Source organism: Crocodylus siamensis, chromosome 2 (assembly GCF_052110815.1).
Source record: "Crocodylus siamensis isolate JL-2025a chromosome 2, ASM5211081v1, whole genome shotgun sequence".
Lineage (NCBI taxonomy): Eukaryota > Metazoa > Chordata > Crocodylia > Crocodylidae > Crocodylus > Crocodylus siamensis.
Window position 1 is genome coordinate 266836409 of NC_143396.1, and position 16853 is coordinate 266853261.

The following is a 16853-nucleotide window of genomic DNA, read 5'->3' on the forward strand; positions in this document are numbered from 1 at the left end:
CATATCCCTTAATGATACTTCAGACACTGTAAATCAAATATCAGCTATGGGTCAAATCCTGCAGTCCACGCAGAGGCACATTTCTTGTTAAAGTAAATAGTATTGTGTAAGTACTGCATAAGTACCCTGTTCTCCTCCAGTTAACACATCAGGCCCTTCATTAACTTTAAAGTTTTCTACAGAATTCAATTTCCCCTTTGTGGACAGAATAAACAATATTATTTCATATTTAAAAGAATTAAAGTTCCAAGAAAGGGCACATTCCTAACTTTGAGCACTGGGTTTACAGTTAAGTACATACTTAAATGCTTTGCTGAATTGTGGCTTCAAAAGGGGACTCAAGTTCAGAGCTAAAGCAGAGTTAAATTGGTTTTAAGTATATGTTTAAGTGCTTCGCTGAATCACAGCCAAAATTAGTATGAGGGGATATGATATTCTAGTCTGGAGACACTGGGCCAGAATCTATTCCACCTATTTAGGTACAGGTTTCCATTGCTTTATGCTGTGCATGCATTCCTAGAAAACAGCACATAACTCAAATTCACATAAAGGGAACCCACTTTACAATGTAACAAATAGGGATATGTTTCAAGACCTCGACTGTACTGACCCCCAGACCCAGTTCTCCCAGTTTTACAAGACAAATTTGTTACTCACCAGCAGCAGACAGTATACGCAGGCACAGGGCACTATCATAATGGGGATGGCACCTATAGAAACATGTCACAGACAAGGAGCACAGATCCATACAGGAGACTCGGCCTGGTATTGCAGTGCTTCCAGGAGTGGTGCAATAAACTAAAAAAAAAAGACTATATTCTGGGTGCTCATCATTCCCACAATGCACCGTACAAAGCAGCTAAATGCGGGCTTCCACCGCACAGATCACGTAAAGAGAGTGAACTTACCTCACACATAACACATGTTTGGTATAAAAATGGTTATCACATAAGAGTGAATTCACACATACAGAACCCACATAAAGCAAGGGAAACCTGTACATAAGTAAGTAGACTTAGGCATCTAAATGTGATTCTGTTTTGCCTTGCTCGAGTCCCTGAAAAACAGTTAAAAGGAAGGTGGGTCCTACTTCTCCTCACTGCTTTTTCGTAACTCAATATTAAGGGTAAGATGATGGCACATTGCAAAAGTAGATGCATGACTTAAGGAACTTAAACAGAATGAAATAGAATCACATTTCAGTGCCTAAATTCACTTAGATGCATAAAAGGTAGAAAAGAATCTGCTCATAGGTGTGCACTGAGACAAGCATGGTTTAGTGGCCCAGACCTAGTAATGAAGAACACTTGAGTTGTAAGTCCCAGTCTGACAAGTTTCTCTGTAACTTGGGAGCAGATCCCCAGCTAGGGTACATTCTTAACTTTAGGATCAAATGATTACAGTGCACTGATGATAGAAAATGTTGCAGAACTGCATACTGCAAGAGCTTGCATTAGACATAGAATTGGTTGGAAATAAGTTGTGTCTATTTCAGGGAAATGAAGTAAAAATATTTTTTATTAAAGGTAATACAAAAATGTTTTATGGCAGAAATTTCCAAGCTTTGTTCGTTCAGTAGCATATTCTCCATCAGTCTCATAACTATTTTCCATCAGGAATACTCTCAGAAGAACTGTATACATACATCATCATTGTTATTTTACCTTTTCAATTGCAAAGAATACATTACTGTTATTATTATAATTGAAATGGTTCTATTCCTCTTTCAGTTAAGGTGTTTGCAGGTCTGAAAACACCATGATGCTGTGATTGTTGAGGGTTTTCATTTAAGGGCATCCCAAAATATTTTATAGACTGTGTTGAAAATGTATAAAGGATGCATAAAATTAAGTTCCTGAAATATATTAGGCACCTAAAGAAGATGTCTGATTTTCATTCAGTAGTTTCCCTTGACTCCAGATACAGAGATAAGACTTCCAAAGTGGAAATGGACCAGCTCAACAGCATCACTGTTCTTTACTTATAGACGTAAAAAGAGGTCTCGCTTTCAGAGAGGGGCGTCTCGTATAATATTATATTACCTTTTGGCTGGGTATTAGTTACTGCTCAGCTTTCAAATATTTTTACTTTTAAGGATTTAATACCCATCACCTGGACATGTAAAAGACTGCCCTTTACTCAACAAGGACACTCCTCCAGAGAGCTAGATTGCACTTTTAAAAGAACCACCTAGATACCATGTGAAGAATTACTTTAGTACAGAAGAAACCCCCACACAAATCACACACCATTAGTTATGACATATCATCCCTCCCTGGAACCTATATGAAAAATCCTCAAACAATTGCAACCCATACTAGCAGGAGACCCAATTCTCAAAGAGATCTTCCTCCTATTCCATCCATCCTATTCTTTAAACAAACACTGAACCTCACCAACTTCATCACCAGAAGCAAAGTTCCTATGGCCCAAAATGCACTGAATGGATCCAGACCATGCTGGGACAAGAAATGTAAAGCCTGCCAACACATCTTCACCACCACCACAATTACTATACCTGACAACAGAACCATCAACATGCCAGGACCTTACACCTGCACCTCCAGAAATGCCCTGATGGAAAATATGTAGGAGAGACCAAACAACAGCTGCACATGAGAATGAATGCACACTGAAAACCTAACAAAGACAAGAATACCCAAGTACCTGTGGGGACACATTTCTTACAAGAAAACTATTTTCTCCAGTCTCTAAGTTCTAATCCTCAAAAGGGAATTTCCAAAATACCTTTCACTGATGAGCCTATGAGCTTCACATCATCAACTTACTAGATACAAAAAATCATGGACTAAGTATAACCATTGGATTTAGGACACATTATAACCTGCCTGACATCTGACTCCCCAGGTAAACTCTCCACTTTTTACCAGCTATTCTCATTCCCTTCCCACCCACTTGCCTGTCTTTCATCCTTTGACTAAAGCTACATTCATTCCCCCTCCATCAGATGACCCCAGCAAGGTGAGCTTTCAGACGTTTTTTGAAGATTTCCAGAGTAGGTAATTGTACCTCCTCTGGAGGGAGTCTGTTCCAGACCCTGGACACTCATACTGTAAAGAAGTTTTCCCTTAACCCAATCTAAAGCAATCTAGGGACACACATTACACATAAACAGGTTTAAGTGATCAGAAACTGGTTTAAACCTATAACAAAACAGATATTCAGTGCACATAAACCAGTTTGAAAATGGCTGAATCCAGTTTGAGATAAATTTGGCTCAGTGTAGTATCAGACTTAACTGATTTTGGTCAAATAGGTTTATGCAATGTCAGTCCCAGACCTCCTCCTGGTTTAACTTAAACCAGAGTCCTCCAGCATCCCAGATGTTTTGCAGTCCTGGGTGGCACTGTGTGCTCCAGAGAGCAGGGCTGGCCCCTCCCCTCTGCTCCCTAGCTGGAGCTCTGGCAGGGGCAGTGGCATCTTCCTGGCTTCCTCCTGCCCCCACCCCCACCACCCCTCCCTGCTCAAGCAGGGATTCCTCCCTCCCCTCTCCCAGAGCATGGACCATAGCCAGCATGTAATATTTTAACTAATGCTGAGACGTGTCTGTGTAAGGCAGACAGGACAAATGCAGACAGGACAGTGTCTGCTTAGGGCTTCTTGGAGCTAATCAACAGGTCAGCTGGTAATGCCTCTCTGTTCCTTCCTTGGAAAAAGTTGTTTAAGAAGAGCTTGAACTAAGGAGAGAGGCTTTTGTTTTCTTAATGGGCTGATGAACACTGAGTTAGGGGTAATAAACATTGTGTTATCAACTCGCTGTTGGGTTGGTGGGTGGGGGTGAACCCCTCTCTAATCAGAGTGTCCTGCCAGGGCCTGGCCACAAATCACCGCAGCTCAGCACTATAGAAGGGAAGGGAGAGCTGCTCTAGTGTCCCCACCGCTTCTGGCCTGAGCCACTGCAGGCACATGCCTGCATTTCCTCAGTCCAGAGTTCCCAACCTTTTTTATACTGCAGACTGGCACAGGAGTGGGACAGGGTGCATGCAGCTGGCTGCCTCCCTCTTGGGACCACCCAGCTTTAACCCTGCATGTCATTGTTGGTGGTGGAGACTGCTTACCTGGGTGAAGAGACAGGGCTCTGAGCAGGGGGCCTGTGCCACAGCCTGGCAGCCAACCCTTCACAGCCCAGTTGGGAACCTCTGGTGTAGAGGGAATGTCTGTGCAACTAAAAACCGGTTCAGCCCAGCCAGGTTAGGCCAACCTGCAAATATTGAATCAATTTAGGCTTAGGCTTTTGGAATGTCTGTCCCTAGCCTAGGAGTTTATTACCATTATTTCTTGCCTTCCCCTGGAGGGCCTTGGCAAACAGTTGCTCCCCCAGGCCATGATGTGCTTAGATACTTATAGGCTGCCACCAAGTCCCCTCTAAGCCTTCTCTTCTCCAGGCTGAACAGTCCCATGTCTTTCAGCCTCTCCACATATGCCCTGCTCTCTAGACCTCTGATCATACGTATAGCTCTCCTTTGGACTCTCTCAAGCTTTTCCACATCCCTCTTGGAATGCAGCATCCAGAACTGGACACAGTACTCCAGTTGTAGCCTCACCAAAGCCAAGTAGAGACATCCTTTGTCTTGCTTCACATGCATTGGTAGATGCATGCCAGTGTCTTATTCATTTTGCTAGCTACAGAATTTCATTGGTGGCTTGTGTTTATTCTGTGGTCGATTACAACCCCCAGGTCCCTTTGAGTTGCGGTGCTAGCAAGTGCAGTGTTGTCAAGCCTGTAAGTGTGTTGTGAGTTGTTTCTTCCCAGATGGAGCACTTTACATTTCTCAATGTTAAATATCATCAGGTTTACATCTACCCAGCTTGCAAGCCTGTCCAGGTCAGCCAGTATCCCCAAGATATCCTCCGGGGTGACTGCACTCCCCCATAATTTGGTGTCATTTGCAAACTTTGCCAGTATACTTTTCACAGCTGAATCCAAATCATTAATGAATAAGTTGAAAAGCACTGGTCCAAGTACTGAACCCTGAGGGATGCCACTGGTCGCCATGTGCCATGTTGACTCAGTTTCGTCTATTAATACTTTCTGGGTCCTGCCTCAGAGCCACTTACCTAGCCACTGAACTATTAAGTTGTCAAGGCCACAGTTCCCCAATTTTAACATGAGGACGTCGTAGGAGACCAAGTCAAAGGCCTTTTTGAAATCCAAGTATATGACATCAACCTCATCTCCCTTATCCAGGTGGGGTGTTACCTGATCATACAAGGAAATGACGTTGGTCGTGTATGACCTACCTAAAGCCATCTTGGCTATCTTTTAGAATGCTACCTTCAGTTAGCCTATCACTCATGGATTCTTGATAATTTTTGAAGGATTTTTCCAGGGATTGAGGTCAAACTGATTGGCCTGGAAGCCCGCCTCCCTGCCCCCGCTCCCCTCCCCCCACCTGTCTTTCAGCTACTGACCACCTCAACTTACATTTTAAGTGACTGGCTTTCTTGCATATGTAGTGACCTCTGGCTGCTTTACTATTCCATCCAGGAAAAGCACAGACTTCAGATGCTTCCTCAGCCTAGCTAAGGGTGTTTGTGTACAAAAACTTGCTAAAAGTTTTTTTTCCAGCTATTTGAGTTGGTCTAATAAAATATATTGGATTTACCCAAACCTTGTCTGCCCATGCCCTCATACATTGTATTCACAAGCATACACACACACACACCATCTGTAGTTGCCTCTCAGATACACCAGAAATAGAGTAATGCAGGGCTATACTATGCCATTTATTTTCATGCACAACTAATCAATTACACTTCAGATTTCTGCTTTAAAAAGTGGCAGTACATTGTGTCCCACTGTTACCTCTGTAGCCTATGAAAGTTCTGTAATTAGCTGATAACAATTTATCAATCGTGAGCAAGTTAAACCTGCCTCAGCCCTAGGAAAAATAGCTATTTGTTTATTCTGCATCTCAAGTAAAACCTGTACTTTTATGTGATACTCAACGTTATAGATGAAAAGTTCAAACAAAATAAAATCAGGATGCTGTAGCGTGCCCCAGAACTGGAGCATTAAAGTCACGCTTCCTGGCCTGGACCTCCCTCTGGCCCCTCAGGGTCCCATGCTATTAATACCTGCCATACCTTGATGTTATTTGAGAGGGACACTGCCCCTAGATGGCAAAGAGGGTTTAGGGTGATAGATTCTTGTCTGGGCTGAGGCACCTTAGCCCACTTCACTCTAGATGGGTCCCTCAGCCCTGGGTCCACTGCATCAGGACCTTAGGCTCTGGGGTCCCCAACCTCTGGTCTTGCTTTCTGTGGACTCTGGGCCCCCCCAGCCCCTCAGTCCTTGTTGGCAGGTACTCAGTCCTCCAACACGCCACAGTCCTGCTTCCAAAATATTTATATTTCTTTCCCACACCACCCACCAGGTTTCAGGCTCTCAAAGTGCTCTGTGCTGGGTGCCTCTGAAGCACCCCTGTAGCCTCCAGTCCTCCCCAGACAGGCACGTTCAGTCCTCCGGTTTAAATGCAAACCAAAAACATGAGCATCTGCTTCCAAAGCAGTTTCCCCTCCTTGGGTTAATCTCACCCTGGAGTAACATTACCATAAAGACTTGAGGCGCTTATCTCTTGCTGCTTGGGATACAAGGTTCTTGTAACCCTCCTGTGATACAGTCTTTCCTCTGTAGGCAGCTTGAACTGGCTCTTCCTTGGAGCCTTGCTTTCTGCAGCTTCTATGGCCAGATCCCCCTTCTGCATCAGACCCTGGGCTTATGAGTCTCTTCCTGGGTTACCTGACCCTCTACTTCTGCCCTAAGACTACCAATCACCTCCTGCACCTGGGCAGGTGGCCATTTTATTTAAGGTCCCTTTGCCACAGTGAGCCTATTCCAGATTCTAGGGCCAGTCAGCTGGCCCTGGGCTCCCTCTCCCACTCAGGAATGGGGCAGGGGTGCTGGTACAGATGGTCAGTATCTATTTTGTTACAGAAATGGTCATAGGCAAATCAAAATAAGCTTGTAAGGTTATCAGTAGAAATGTTCTTCTGGTTTCCAGACATCAGCATTACCAGCAAATCGCCTTCCTCAGAGAAAAGTCTCTGTATTGGCTCCTCTTTGTTCATTGTTCCCACATGCATAAACTCCCTGTACATTTCATTTAGGGTGTTACAGGTTCTGCATTAAAAAGAAATAAAAGTCTCCATTTTTGCCATTTAGTGAAATACTTTTACTGGCTCTATCTTCACTGAACCCCAAGGGGCCATAACTCTCTAAAACAATGACCCTGGGGACTCCTGTCACCATCTTACACATGACTGAGGTGCTTGAGGTGTGTCCTCCATATTAGTATCAGTGGTTGCTCTGGGTCAGTTTTTCCCAAACTTTTTACACCTGAGGCACACTTTTTTCTGGATTAAAATTGGCAGCACACTTTTCTGAATTTCGCAGAACACCAGTTGAAAATCACTGAGATTATATCAAAATTCAGCAAAGACCTGGAGGTGGGGCTTTGAGGCCAAAGAAGTTGAGAATCACTGATCTAGCTGGTGCCGCTTGAAGGAAGTTGGGGCAGGACCTCACCCTGCTATGTCCTATTCTCTCCACTGTCTGTCCCTTCCTGCCTCCCAGTTTACACTCCCACTGCTAAGCCTGCTCCAGCAGGATCTGACATGCTGTCAGCCACCCCTGTGGCCCCTCCTGCCCACTCCAGGAGCGTGGGAGGAGTGGAATGAATGAGCTGGAGTACAAACTGTGGCTTCATCACTGCATCTTCCCACCCACCTGCTCATAGTAGAATGCACTGCTGGGAGTGCTGCAGGGAGCTGGCACAGGGGCTGCCTGGGGGCAGGAAAAAGTGGGAGAAGGCAGCAATTCCCAGAGGTGTAGCTGCAGATGCCACTGGAATAGCTGGGGCAGGGGAGGAGAATATTTTTCTTCTTGCACAAAGGGATCTCATAGTGCATTTCCATTGTTTTTGTGCCACAGCACACCTATTGGGAATCACTGCTCTAACTAACAGCGACTACATAACTGAGGGACCACCTCCCAAGCTCTTTACAAATTAGGGAGTGCCTCTAAATTATAACTCTGGTCACTACACATGGGACATGCCAGTCCTAACCCCAGGATCTTGGGAATTCCAAATGTTGTATTGGTTCACTCCTCATTGCTCCTACCCAGGTCTCCTTGCAGCATGGCACAATAATGAGCTCCGCTGTCAATGGTGGCCTAGTGCTGGGTTTGTAATATCATCCTATTACATATGCTGTAGTAATGGATCAATAGCTCTTTAGGAGCTTGTAGTCAGACAGATGGTCCCATTAAAATCACAGCTGTTTGGATAGCTGGCTCTTAGCTCTTAACCTCGATCAATGTAAAATATTCACCAAAATTCTGATTTAGGCACTGTATCAAAATTTGTTATTTTTGTTTCTTTTTTTAACAAACATCAAGCTGCATTGCAGTATATTGTATCACCACTGACCACAGTTTTGGTTGGGCCAAAGTAACATAACGGGAGCTGATGCCAATAGTTATACTAAAATATAACACATATTTGGGGATGTTATGAAGAAAAACTAAGACAAGTGAAGTCCTTGAATCTGCTTCCTATTTAGTCACATTGAAAAATACTGTACCTCTCTTCCTGAGCTGTCCCACTGAAATGTGAGGTGGTGCTCACAAAGTAAGATGCTGTTCAGCATGGGTAATGGTAACAGAATACGGCCCTCAGCATGTATATCTTGGACAAAGGACAAACTAGAATGTACTTGGGATACAACAGCAATCTGAAAGTATAGAGAGGATATGGTACCTGTGCTAGGCTAGTATTAACACCTGGAGAATGGCCTGATAAAATTCCCTCTACCAGCCGAGCTAGGACAGGTTCGACATTTGGACATTTATCTTGCTGGGATCCTTTGACTTTCTGCCCCTGGGGTAGGGGGCTGGACTCGATGATCTTTTGAGGTCCCTTCCAGCCCTAATATCTATGAAAAAAAAAATCTATGAAAAAAAAAGATTTCACTGATGTACTGCTCAAACTGAAGACTGATAGTGGTGAGCCCTGAGAAGGGCGACTTGTTGTTCTGCGGCATCACTAGTAATAAAATTGTGGGATAAGTCTCAGAAAAGTAAAACTTAGGGTTAATGACAAGAAAATCATTTTCCTCTGGACTATAATAACTAACAACTTGGGGGAGATCTTTCACTTGAGATGTTTAAATTACCCAGACACAACACTCAAGAATGCATTGGAGAGACAGAGCTATGTCAACAGGGGATGGTGGATCTTTTCTATCCATAACTCCTGTGATCTATGCAAACAAAGCTTCTTATTGTTTACTTCCAGGTTCTGCTGTTGCTAGTCTGAAGTCTGAATTCTGCTTGGAGAGTGATGTTTTACTTTTCTCATATTTACCATCATCATTATCATTTACCTGGTGTAATGTAATAGAGCACACAGGTCTCATTCAAGGGCTAAGGCTGCTGTGAGCTCAGATCCCAATCTCATACTTGACATCTAACAGACAGACCATATCAAATCACAGATGTCTGTTGTTGCCCTTCTGCCCTTTTCTCGGGTACTGTCCAAGCTTCCTAGTGCACAAGGCTCTCTGGCTCTTCTTGTTGCATCCTCACCACACAGTAGGCAACTCTTAGGGCTTTCAGGACAGAAGTCTTTGAACGGTATATTCATAGTGGAGTGAATCTCCCCCTGACATAAATGTCCCACAAGACGAAGTGCAGAAAACAGCATAGAGATGATTGCAAGACAGATACAAAGCAATATTCTATCCCTTTTTCCTTAAGCTTTACCTTAAGGTGGTTCATATTGTGACGTGTTATCACTCAGCAATTCCCAGTGAAAACAATAGTCCTCTTCTTCTTTTACCCCATAGCAGATGGCTCCTTCTCCAAGTTGTCTGTTTTTTGCAATACTTTCAATTGCTTTCTGTACACTTGTGTTAGACAAAACAACTTCCCAGCAATAAAGGAAGCCCTCCCACCTGTTCCCCAAGACACACACATGCACATATACAAATACTGATAGCTGCTGAAACAAAATGAAAGGATTGTTGTCATCTGCTTTCAAGCATATGTTGTGAAACAAAGTAAAACAAAAATGTAGTAAGAAATTATTTACAAAGCTGTATTTCAATTGAGTGTTTCTGATGACTTTTATTAATTATTGAATAATTTAATAAATTATTCAAGCTTTTCCTGCAGTTTATAGTATCATCAAAAGCCCTTAAGTGGTGGAATCAATCAGATGCCACATTGTGTTCCTGCCTCTGTGTAAATGGTGTGTTTCCATAAAGGTGGAAAGGGAGCCTATCTGAACCTCTAATCTGCTTGTTGCTATTTTTTCTGGTAGACTCATGTGTGAAGCAAGCCTATCTGAACAAGTCTTTCAGTAGCTTTTCTAACTGTGTGGTATGTGTATCTAGATACAAACTAGTTCCTCCCTCCCTTTCTTTTTCTCTGTATCTGTATTTTTGTGCCTTGTTCTTCTTCCATCTGCACGAGTGACAAAATGCAAATATGTCCACATTTTGAATCCTGCTATGAATCCACATATTACCAAGAGTCCAATCACAATAAGACACTAAAGCAGAAGCCTCAGAGCTCTGAAGAGTGGAAGGCTTTTAAATATCTGGGTCCCAACTGTAAAGCTTTAGATACCATCTCTATTAAAAATAAAAGTAAGTTGTAGAGACAGTTTTGGACAAAAAGGGAAAGGTTAAATGGATTGACTGCAAAACTGACAAAAAGCCAGCCTCTCCTGAAAAGACAGAATTGTGTTAGGAACAAGTTGTTCCCTTTTTGCCCATTGCCCCATTGCCGAAAAGAGTATGATGGAATAGGTGGGGTCAGAATAGTCTGACCCCACCTACTTTTTCAAAGACTGAGGTCATTTTTGCAGCAGTACGTTTACAATGTGGTTAAACCAAGTGCCCTATATGATGGGAGTACAGAGTACCGGGCGAGATGGTCTCTTCTTGGGGAGGATGGGGTATCACCTGGACCTTTTTCATCAATGATGTGTTGTATTCCAGCTGACAGAATCAAATCCTAAGAATCTGGGCCTTGAGTTAATTCTTAAAGAAGTCAATGGAAAGATTTCAGCATTAGATTAGGCTGTAAAATCTATGTCTCAGCAACAGGCTTAGAATGTGAGTCTTGTCATGGGATCCAGAACAGTGTTTCTGAACCAGTGTGCTGCGGCACAAGTGTGCAATCAGAAATGAACAGGTATGCCACAGAATTTTGCCATGGCAATGAGCTACAATAGGTATGAGGCTGGGGAGGCCTTCTTGGAATCAGTTTGATGTTGGCCTGCTCACCTGTCTCTTGGCTAACCACCCGCCTCCCTCACCTGCCATGCCTTGATGATTAATGGTTACAATGTTACTCAGGTGGGAGGCTGTCCATTTTGAACCCTGATGTTAAGGAGAATATCTGCAGCTCAATTCTGCCCCTACACTGTGGCCCAAGCCTTGTAGATGGCATCCCAGGCAGCTACATTCGGCTGTACCCTTCACCCCATTAGCTGTGGTCCCCTCTCTGGGACCTTCAGCTCCTGCTTAGGCCCTGGCCCCACCTCAGGCCAGTTGGAATCCTGAGCCTCTTGCTCTCTGGGCATCCCTTGTGGTGGGCCCCTGGCCCTATAACCCCTCTCTGAGCCCAGCATGGACAAGTCAAGGTCACTCAGGACAAGTCTAAGCTGCATGCCTGTCTTCAGCCTTACAACTCTGCTGGAACAACTGAGCCGCAGGCCTCTCCAAGCTCTTCCAGGTCTGGGCTTTCCCCAGCTAGGACAATGTGGGGGCTGAAGATTATTATGCACCCCCGACCCAGCTTTCACTAGTGCGGTTCACAGTCTTGGTATTTCACAGGGCTGCCGCCCCACCAGCAGTCCCACCACGCTTCCTGACCCTGGCAGGGTGCAGTTTTGGGGCATGTCCAGGACCTGAAGCCTCGTCTATCCCCATAGCCCCATGTCATAGACCTCCAAGATGTTCCTGAGCCTCAGCTCAGCTGACTGATGTCTCTCTCATGGTGGGGCCAGCAGCAAACTGCCGCTCCACTCTATATAGCCTGGTCTCAAAATGGCCACCACAATCAAGCATCTGGCTGCTGCCTGCTCCAGCCCATAAAGTGGCAGGCAGGCACCACCAGTGCCCGGCCACACTTAACAGGTGTGCTGCAGAACATTTTTATTAATGTAAGTGCGCCTTGGGCTAGAAAAGGTTGGGAAACACTGTTCTAAGAGACAGAAAGCAAACAAGCAGATGTGTACCAAGTATGGAAGACAACATGGCCTCAAATGTTCTGCATTTGGAAAGCTGTTTTAACCGTAACAAGAGGAACCATTTTGCCAAGTGCTGCAGATCCCAAAGCACATAAAACTAAGTGCACACAGTTGAGCAAATTATGGAAGAGGACTTTTTTATAGATATGGTAGAATCAAGCCAGAATCAATGGTGGGGGTGGAGGGAGACAACCAGATTTTTCCAGTGGAAATGCTATGGACAATGGTTTCATTTAAATTGGACACTGGAGCTCTGGTTAATATTTTAACTGAACAAGGCTGTTGAAAATTAAAACTGAGACCAGAAGTGAATCCAACAAACTTCAAAATAACGGATTTTTCAGCAACAAATGTACCAATCAAAGGGTGGTACACTGCTAGCCTCCAATATAAGAACAGAATCTACAAACTCTCTTTCATTGTGGTACCTTGGAAAGTGACACCAGTTTTGGGTCTGGCAACTTGTGCACTTTCAATACAAAAAGGCACAAAATTGATGCCTCCTGATGGTCCTCTTGGTTGTCATGGCCCAAATGCAGACAATTTTCTTAGGATGAAACTAATTGTCTATACAGGAGGAACTATACCTATGGACACAAATACAAATACTATCATGCAGAAAGGGGGCAGTCAGGAAGACCATGGCAGAGATGGAACTGGGACTAGCTACCTGGATCAAGGACAACAATAAGTCCTTTTTTAAATACAAAGGGAGAAAAAAGAAGGTACCGGGTAACGCGTGGGGCCCTGCAAGACACGCTATGAAATCTGGTCATCACGCTAGACAACAAAGCTAACCTATTTAACAATTTCTTTGGCTCCATTTTCCTGACCAGGGACCAGATCAGCCCCACCACCGGGACACCCTCAGGCTGCAGGGGAGGCGCACCTAGGGCAAGGGCCAGTGAGGATCTAGTCAGGGAACTGCTGGAGGGACTGGACATATTTAAATCAGCTGGTCTGGATGATCTCCACCCCAGAGTGCTGAGGGAATTAGCCGAGGTCATTGCAGGACCCCTGGCATGGCTGTATGAGCACTTGTGGTGCTCTGGTGTGGTGCCAGAGGACTGGAAGAGGGCCAACGTGGTTCCCATCTTCAAAAAAGGGAGGAAGGAGGACCTAGGGAACTATAGGCCAGTTAGTCTTACCTTAATCCTGGGTAAGCTTTTTGAGAGAATTATCCTTGCACATGTCCATGATGGGCCAGCGGGGGAGCTTATGCTTAGGGGCAACCAACACGGGTTCATTAGAGGCAGATCCTGTCAGACCAACCTGGTGGCCTTCTATGACCAGGTCACAAAAGCCTTAGATGCAGGGGTAGCAGTGGACATAGTCTTTCTGGACTTTAGCAAGGCCTTTTACACTGTCTCTCACCCCATTCTCATTAAATAACTGGGGGACTGTGGTGTCGACATCTACACAGTCAAATGGGTCACTAACTGGCTGGAGTGATCAGAGAGTGGTGGTGGACTGGTCATTTTCAACCCGGAGGGATGTGGGCAGTGGGCTTCCACAGGGCTCGGTCCTCGGGCCTGCACTGTTCAACATCTTCATCAGTGACTTGGACAAGGGGGTAAAAAGCACCCTGCTCAAATTTTCTGATGACACCAAGATGTGGGGGTATGTGGGTATGTTAGAAGGGAGGAATAGGCTGCAATCAGACCTAGACAGGTTACAGGGGTGGGCAGCTGAGAATAGGATGGGTTTCAACACCGACAAGTGCAAGGTGATACACCTGGGGAGGAAGAACTGGCACCATACCTACAGGCTGGGGAACTCCCTTCTCATCAGTGCAGAGGCAGAAAAGGATCTTGGAGTCATCAATGATGCCAAGATGAACATGGGCTGGCAGTGTGGGGATGCAGTCAGGAAGGCCAACCTCACCTTGTCATGCATCCACGGATGCATCTCAAGCAGGTCCAAGGAGGTGATCCTCCCCCTCTACGCAGCACTGGTCAGGCTGCAGCTGGAGTACTGCGTCAGTTCTGGGGGCCGCACTTCAAGAGGGATGTGGACAACATGGAGAGGGTCCAGAGGAGGCCACTCGTATGATGAGGGGGCAGCAGGGCAGGCCCTATGAGGAGAGGCTATGGGACCTATTCAACCTCCAGAAGAGAAGGCTGAGGGGGGATCTAGTGGCCTGTTACAAACTAGTCAGAGGGGACCAACTGGCACTGGGGGAGTCCCTGTTCCCCCGAGCACTACCAGGAGTGACCAGGAATAACGGTCACAAGTTGGCAGAGGGTAGATTCAGACCAAACATCAGGAGGCGCTACTTCACGGTCAGGTTGGCTAGGGCCTGGAACCAACTTCCAAGCGAAGTGGTGCTGGCTCCTACCTTGGGGGTCTTTAAGACAAGGCTAGACGAACACCTTGCTGGGGTTGTTTGACCTCAGTACTTTTTCCTGCCATGGCAGGGGGTTGGACTTGATGATCTGCTCAGGTCCCTTCCGACCCTACCAACTATGAAACTATGAAAGAAGGAATCAGTCTCAGTGCTCTTTAGCTAATGAACCTGGTGCCATATGCAGAGGCACAGGTGCCAGAAGTGCAAATCAATTGTATAACAGTATAAAGACTTAAGTCTAGCAAGACTTAGAAGAAAAACACCCCACCAAAAACAAATTGGATCTGATACTTCATTGATCTGAGACAAAAATGAAGCCTCCTGAAAAACTAACAGAACTGTTAAAAGTGCTACAGAAAAGGGGGGATAAGAAAGTGAATGGTAAAGACTCACTTCAGAGTGATGTGCTAGTAAACTTTCCTCTGTAGATGGACATTAATGGATTTTGGGGTTGACTGATTTTTGTAGTTGTTGTTAAGAGAGAAGATGTAGTGATAACAGTTATAATTTAGAGACACTCCTTAATTTAGAAGAGCTGGAAATTGGGAGATGGTCCCTCAGTTAGGTAGTAGCTGTTAGTTATCTAGCGAGACCAAGGGTGCAGAGGTTATCTACTGCTTCACAATACAGTTCACTGTTTGGTCCTTCTCATGTGTTACATGCTTGTATTTACTGAACCCAGTGATCATCACTACACCATGAAACTTCAGTCTCCACCTGGTTAGCAGGCCAGAACCACATTTTTACTGCTCTAATACGTTTCTTCATATGACCCCTTCCACAGAGACATACATGCACTTGGAATCACACAAAATGTACTTAGTCTCTTTCTTGCCTTCCCCTGATGCCCTGTGATGAGCCATCACAAGCTTCCTAAAACCAACTTTAGCCCTACTGTAAGTAGACAGAGCTCCCACTGGTTTTAGTTGCACCCAGTTATTCCAGCCAAGCTTAATATCATCCTTTGTGCTGCTTTTCCTTTGTTTTGTTCCAGAAATATCAAACACTCTTGTTCCATTCAGAAAATATATTACAGTTGTCTGCACCCTGGAACAGAGACCCATCCGTTTTCCTGTTGTTTTCAAGCTGTCACAAGGGGTTACCTCTCTATTAGTCACTCAGTGATCTATGGTTGGAGGTGCTGAAGTTGACACAACAGAATGTATTTAGATCCAGTTAGCCACTGTCATCATTTCAAGGTTATTTCTCCAGACTCTGGGTTTATCTCAAAACAGAAGAGAAAGATAACAAAGCAGATAGATAGGTTTTTCAGCATGTAGAAGGCTGTACTCGGTCATGTTTTAGTCATTCCTTTTTGTTCTTCCCCTTCTCTCTGCATATAGAAGATTGTGGGCACTGTCTAATTTGTTACATTGCAGTTACTATCCAAAACTCCATCCCTATTGCTTCACTTAGTTGAAGCCAATCAGTAACATTTCAGAACTCTTTATGAACTAATTTGATAGATGATGCTTACGTGTGCACTCACACCCCCACTCACACAGACCCGTACTCACACTGTCTAATACACATCAGATCACAGAACCTTTCACTACTTTTTTCCTTGTCTATGATAGAGGGCTAAATACTTGCCTTCTTAAGACATGGCTTCTTCTTTCACTGTTTGTAAGGAACTCTGAGGTTCCTCAATGAAAGCTACTATAGAAGTTCAAAATATTGTTGTCATAAAATAGTCTAAATATTTATCTCATGATGGGGAAGTGAATGTTTCCTTTTCCCTGCTTCACACATCTGTACAATAGGAATCTGCAAATCAGTCTTATACATCAGTACAGAGTAATTCTGATCTGAAGCCCATTGAAGAAAATGGATTCAGCGGGCGCATCCCCATGAACATGCATGTGCATTTCCCAGGGTACAAACAGCTTTACCTGGGCCCTGTGGGCCTCCTGGGGCAGCAGTGGTGGCAATCTGGGCATTCAGAGCCTGGCCAGCAGCCAGAGCATGACTCTGGCCAGCCAGTCTACTTTCTGGCAGAGCATGCTGCTGCCTCATGCAGCACATCATTTTTTTTTGGCAGTATTTATTGACACCAGGATCTTCCAGTGTCAAAACCCCCCCACACCCTGCTGGAAATTAGTAGCATGGTGAATGCATGCACATGCATTGCTGCAAACTGAATGCGTGCACTCATGAGGACACTCCCAGGCTGTGCATTGAATGTATGAGTCATATCTTATATATTATTAAGGTTTTACAGT